This window comes from Triticum dicoccoides, chromosome 6A (genome assembly GCF_002162155.2).
Source record: "Triticum dicoccoides isolate Atlit2015 ecotype Zavitan chromosome 6A, WEW_v2.0, whole genome shotgun sequence".
NCBI classification, from domain to species: Eukaryota; Viridiplantae; Streptophyta; class Magnoliopsida; order Poales; family Poaceae; genus Triticum; species Triticum dicoccoides.
The window spans coordinates 342,860,522-342,867,850 of NC_041390.1; positions in this window are offsets into that span (position 1 = coordinate 342,860,522).

The window sequence follows — 7,329 nt, forward strand, 5'->3', positions numbered from 1 at the left end:
GAATTATATATATAATTTTTGGCCTTGTGAAGGACAAAGTATCGCTCAAGCTTGGGTCAGGCTTAATTCAATGTTATATTCATGCCCCAATCATGAGCTCTCAAGAGAAATTATTATACAAATTTTTTATGCTCGGCTTTCTCATAATGATGCTCGATACTTCTTGTACTGGTTCTTTTATGAAGAAGACTATTGAATTCAAATGGGATCTTTTAGAAAGAATTAAACGCAACTCTAAGGATTGAGAGCTCGACCAAGGTAAGGAGTCAGGTATAAACCTTGATTTTGATTGTGTTAAATCTTTTATGGATACCGATGTTTTTCGTGAATTTAGCACTAAATATGGACTTGACTCGGAGATAGTAGCTTCCTTTTGTGAATCATTTGCTACTTATGTTGATCTCCCTAAGGAGAAGTAGTTTAAAAATCATCCTCTCATTGAAGTAAAAGTAGTAGAACCCATTAAAGTTGAAGAAGAAACCATTACTTATATTGTTGATCCAGTCATTCCTACTACTTATGTTGAGAAACCACCTTTTCCTGTTAGGATAAAAGAACATGCTAAAGCTTCAGCTGTGGTTCGTAAGAGTTACACAAGAACACCTACACCCTCTAAGAAAATTAAAGTAGAAACTAGTGTTGCTATGGTTAAAGATCTCTTAGGTGAAAATATTGATGGGCTATTTACTTCTGTGATGAAGCTACTATAATTGCTAAACCTAATGAAAAAGATAAAGATAGCCTCGTTGTTGGCATGCCTGTTGTCTCTGTTAAAATAGGAGATCATGGTTATCATGGCTTATGTGATTTGGATGCTAGTGTGAGCGCAATCCCTATTACTTTATATCAGGAAAATTATGAATGATATTGCACCTGCTCAAATAGAAAATATTGATCTTACTATTAAGCTTGCTAATAGAGATACCATCACACAACTTGGGATTGTTAGAGATGTTGAAGTCTTGTGTGGGAAAATAAAATACCCTACTGATTTTCTAGTTCTTGGTTCCCTACAAGATGATTTTTGTCCCATTATATTTAGTAGACCTTTCTTGAGTACTGTTAATGCTAAATAGATTGTGAGAAAGAAATGGTCAATGTTAATTTTGGTGATGTGTCTCATAAGTTTAATTTCTCCAAATTTCGTAGACAACCTCGTGATAAACAATTGCCTAGTAAGCATGAAATTACTGGTCTTGCTTCTGTTGTCGTGCCTCCTATTGATCCTTTAGAACAATATTTGCTGGGCCATGAAAATGATATGTCTATGAATGAAAAAATGAAATAGATGAGATATTATTTAAACAAATGCCTATTTTGAAACACAATTTGTCAGTTGAGATTCTTAGAGATCCTCCTCCACCAAAGAGTGATCACGTGTTTGATCTGAAACAATTACCTGATACTCTGAAGTATGCTTATCTTGATGAAAAGAAGATATATCATGTTATTAGTAGTGCTAACCTTTCAAAGCATGAAGAAAAGAGATTATTGAAAACTCTAAGGAGGCATTGTGCCGCTATTGAATATAATCTTGAAGATCTTAAGGTCATTAGTCCTACTCTATATGAGCATAAAATTAATATGGGGCCTGATGCTAAACAAGTTGTTGATCACCAGCGATGATTAAATCCAAAAATGAAAGAAGTGGTAAGAAATGAAATATTAAAGCTTATGGAAGCAGGTATAATTTATCCTATTGCGGATAGTAGATGGGTAAGTCATGTTCATTGTGTCCCTAAAAAGGGAAGTATTATTGTTGTTCCTAATGACAAAATTGAATTGATTACACAAAGAATTATCACAGGTTATAGAATGGTAATTGATTTTAGAAAATTAAACAAAGCTACTAGGAAAGATCATTATCCTCTACCTTTTATTGATCAAATGCTAGAAAGACTATCAAAACATACAAATTTTTGCTTTCTAGATGGATACTCTGGTTTTTCCCAAATACCTGTGTCACAAGAGGATCAAGAAAAAACTACTTTTACATGCCCTTTTGGTACTTTTTCTTACAGACGTATGCCCTTTGGTTTATGCAATGCACCCGCTACATTTTAAAGATCTATGACTACTATATTCTCTGACTTTTGTGAAAATATTGTTGAGGTTTTCATGGATGATTTTTCCATATACGGAACTTCTTTTGATGATTGCTTAAGCAACCTTGACCGAGTTTTGCAGAGATGTGAAGAAATTAATCTTGTCTTGAATTGGGAGAAGTGCCACTTTATGGTTAATGAAGGTATTGTCTTGGGGCATAAAATCTCCAAAAGAGGTATTGAAGTTGATAAAGCTAAAGTTGATGCAATTGAGAAAAATGTCGTGTCCTAAAGATATCAAAGGTATAAGAAGTTCCCTTGGTCATGTTGGTTTCTATAGGAGATTTATTAAAGACTTCTCTAAAATTTCTAGGCCTCTCACTAATATTTTGTAAAAAGATGTTCCATTCATTTTTTATGATGATTGTGTGGAAGCATTTGAAATGGTTAAGAAAGCCTTGATCTCTGCACCTATTTTTCAACCACCGGATTGGAACCTACCCTTTGAAATTATGTGTGATGCTAGTGATTATGCTGTTGGTGCTGTTTTAGGACAAAGAGTTGATAAGAAATTAAATGTTATCCATTATGCTAGTAAAACTCTAGACAGTGCTCAAAGAAATTATGCTACTACTGAAAAAGAATTTTTCGCAGTTGTGTTTGCTTGTGATAAATTCAGATCTTATATTGTTGATTCCAAAGTGATTGTTCACACCGATCATGCTGCTATAAAATACCTCATGGAAAAGAAGGATGCTAAACCAAGGCTCATTAGGTGGGTTCTTTTGCTACAAGTATTTGATTTACATATTACCAATAGGAAGGGAGCTGAGAACCCCATAGCAGACAACTTGCCTAGGTTAGAAAATATTCTTGATGACCCACCACCTATTGATGATAGTTTTCCTGATAAACAATTAGTTGTTATAAATGCCTATCATAGTACTCCATGGTATGCAGACTATGCTAATTATATTGTTGCTAAATTTATACCACCTAGTTTTACATACCAACAAAATAAAAACTTTTTCTATGATTTAAGACATTATTCCTGGGATGACCCACACCTTTATAAAGAAGGAGTAGATGCTGTTATTAGACGTTGTGTACCTGAGCATGAACAGGAACAGATCCTACGCAAGTGTCACTCCGAAGCTTACGGAGGACACCATGCTGGAGATAGAACTGCACATAAGGTATTACAATCTGGTTTTTATTAGCCTACTATCTTCAAAGATGCTCGTAAGTTTATCTTGTCTTGTGATGAATGTCAAAGAATTGGTAATATAAGTAGACGTCAGGAAATGCCAATTAATTATTCACTTGTTATTGAACCATTTGATATTTGGGGATTTGGTTATATGGGACATTTTCCATCCTCTAATGGGTATACTCATATTTTAGTTGCTATTGATTTATTAAGTCGGTAGAAGCTATTCCAACTAGTAGTGCTAATCACAACACTTCTATTAAAATTCTTAAAGAAGTTATTTTCCCAAGGTTTGGAGTCCCTGGATATTTAATGACTGATCGTGGTTCACACTTTATTCATGGTGCTTTCAATAAATTGCTTGCTAAGTATGATGTTAACCATAGAATTGCATCTCCTTATCATCCTTAGTCTAGTGGTCAAGTAGAATTAAGTAATAGAGAAATAAAACTAATCTTGAAAAAGATTGTTAATAGATCTAGGAAGAATTGGTCCAAGAAACTTGAAGATGCACTATGGGTTTATAGAACTACTTATAAAAATCATATGCGTATGTCTCCATATAAAATGGTTTATGGTAAAGTGTGTCACTTACCTCTTGAAATAGAATGTAAAGCTTATTGGTAAATCAAGGAACTCAACTATGATTTCAAACTTGCCGGTGAGAAGAGGTTATTTGACATTAGCTCACTCGATGAATGGAGAACCAAGCCTATGAAAATGCCAAATTGTTTAAAGAAAATGTTAAAAGATGGAATGACAAAAGGATGCAAGACCGTGAATTTAATGTAGGTGACCATGTCTTGCTATACAATTCTTGTTTAATATTTTTTGCAGGAAAGCTTCTTTCTAAATGGGAAGGACCTTACATTATCGAGGAAGTTTATCATTCTGGTGCCATCAAGATCAAAAATGCCGAGGGCAATAACCCGAAGGTGGTGAATGGGCAAAGAATCAAACATTATATCTCAGGTACACCGATAAATGTTCAGACCAACATTATTAATTTAATAACGCTGGAGGAGTGCATAAGGGAAACTTTCCAGAATGCTCCAGAACCCTGAAAAGGAATAGGTATTTCATACGGTAAGTAAACCGACTCCAAAAGTTTTCCAATGGAAATTTTACTCTATTTTGGAATATTTAAAAAATTAGGAAAATAGGAAGTAGTCCAAATAGCGCACGAGGAGGCGACAAGCCGTGGGGGTGCGCCCTACCCCCTGGGCATGCCTCCCAGGCTTGTGGCCACCTCATGTGCCCTTCGGACTTCGTATTTCCCAGAATACTTGTTTTGCATGGTAAAAATTCATTATATAATCTCCTGAAGGTTTCGAGCACCGTATCACGACAATATCCTCTGTTCTTGTTTCGAGCTGTTTTTCTGACAGATCTAGATCACCACGAAATCTCCAAGCGCCCCCAAAGACAAGTTCTATGAGAAGGTCATCAACCCATACCTTTCGGAGGTGCTGCAACACCCTCAAACCATTGAGATGCATGAGGGGGTGCTTCACATCCGGGATGTTCAATGGCCAAGAAGGACCCAAAGCGTGGAGGCCAGGCTCAAAGCGATGAAGCAGGACGTCTTCAAGTGCCAAGGGATGGTGGAACACAGACTCAACACCAACCACTCCATGATCATGGAATTCACCCGTGACCACAGGCTAGACACCAAGGATATTGGAGAGGCCATCTTCAAGCTTCATGAGAAAAACAAGCATCTCCAAGCCCAGATCTATGACCTGCAAAACCAAAACTGTGAGTATGAATACAGATTTAAGAGGAGTTTGGCTGCAAATTTGAGGATTCCGGAGACTTGTTCATCCTTTTACGATGTTGAGCCTATGCCTTGGAAGACGCAAGACAAGCCTTCCAAATCATCAACCGCGTCATCACCACCTCTGAAAAATGAGACTTGAGTACATGGGTATGGGCACTCCCCTTGGCTTGTGCCAAGATTGGGGTAGGTGCCCCGGTATCGTATAACCATCACATCTTTATCTTTATCATTTATCTTAGTTCGATCCTTTTGGTTTTATCGTCATCTAGTAGAATAAAAGTTTTGGTATGATCTAGTATTTGAGTTTTGCTTTGTGATCTATCTATGTAATTGAGTCCGAGATTTTGAAAGCACAAGTGCTCCCTGGGTGATTTTGGTAATTAATGACGACATATCTCTTGTTGGACTAATATCTTTATCTAGTAAATTTCAGAAAGTCCAACAATGGCGTGGCATGGACAAGAGGATGTGGAACCCCTTCAAAATGCTAAGGACAAAGATTGGCTAGAACTCAAGACTCTTCATTTCTATTTTAGTGATCCAAGATCACATTGAGTCCATAGGAAAGCCAATACTTTTATAAGGGGATGAGGTGTTGCTTAATGGTCTACTTGCTCAAAGTGCTTAGTGATATTGCTCCATAACCCTCAACCACTTTCTCATTTCCAAATATGTCCAAAACCCAAAGTCAAACTCGGCCCCACCGGCTTGATCTATCCAGAACTACCAAGTTCCTTTTGACAAAGCCACAGCCAGAAACCCTAGACAATTCGGTCTCACCGATATGGATCTTGGTCTCACCGAGATGGCCTTGCAAACTCTCTGTTGCCAATTGTAATTGTTTCGGTCTCACCAAAATGTGCAATCGGTCCCACCAAGTTTGCCTGACCAATTCTCTGTTAACTCATTGCTGGAATCGGTCTCACCGAGTTCATGCAATCGGTTACACCGAGATGACGTTTTGCCCTAGCTCTAGCACATCGGTCCCACCAAGTTGATCATGTCGGTCCCACCGAGATTCCTAACGTTCACATTTTGAACTAAACCGGTCTCACCGAGTTTCTCTATTCGGTCTGACCGAGTTGGGTCAATTGTGTGTAACGGTTGGATTTTGTGTGGAGGCTATATATACCCCCTCCACCCCCTTCTCTAGTCAAGAGAGAGCCAATAGAACATGCCTACACTTCCACTACTCATTTCCTGAGAGAGAACCACCTACTCATGTGTTAGACTAAGACATTCCAATCCAACCACAAGAATCTTGATCTCTAGCCTTACCCAAGTTGCTTTCCACTCACATCATCTTTCCACCATAGCCAAATCTGTGAGAGAGAGTTGAGTGTTGGGGAGACTATCATTTGAAGCACAAGAGCAAGGAGTTCATCATCAACACACCATCTATTACCTTTTGGAGAGTGGTGTCTCCTAGATTGGTTACGTGTCACTTGGGAGCCTCCAACAAGATTGTGGAGTTGAACCAAGGAGTTTGTAAGGACAAGGAGATCGCCTACTTCGTGAAGATCTACCCGAGTGAGGCAAGTCCTTCGTGGGCGATTGCCATGGTGGAATAGACAAGGTTGCTTCTTCATGGACCCTTCGTGGGTGGAGCCCTCTGTGGACTTGCGCAACCATTACCCTTCGTGGGTTGAAGTCTCCATCAACATGGACGTACGATAGCACCACCTATCAGAACCACACCAAAAATCTCCGTGTCTTCATTGCATTTGCACACTCCAATCCCATCCCTTTACTTTCTTGCAAATAGCATGCTTTACTCTTTCCACTGCCTATACTCTTTCCATGCTTGCTGGAAATGTATTGTGAATGCTTAAACTTGTGCTAAAACTCCAGCTCAACTTAAAGAACTTAAAAACTGCTACTTTTGCTTGTTGAGGGTCTAATCACCCCCCCCCCTCTAGACACTCTTCTCGATCCTTTCAATTGGTATCAGAGCATTGGTCTCCATTGCTTTGGTTTAATCACCATTGGAGGAAGATGGATGAGTCTACGATTGGGAGCACTATTCAAAAAATCTTCCAATTCAGCAATTTATCATCCAATTTATCACTACTCTTGGGGTGATAGATAAGATTATGCATTATCTTTACTGTTCATCATTTGGGCTGATTTATCACTATCACAAGCGATTTATCGGGAATCTACCGGTAGATTGGGCTTATTCATAGCACTATTTTTGCAAAAACTATGTTTATTTGCATTTTGTGAACCATGTTACGCAATATGTAGTGTTGTCCTATTTTGTTTATCATTATACGAGGATTCAAAGGCTAGAA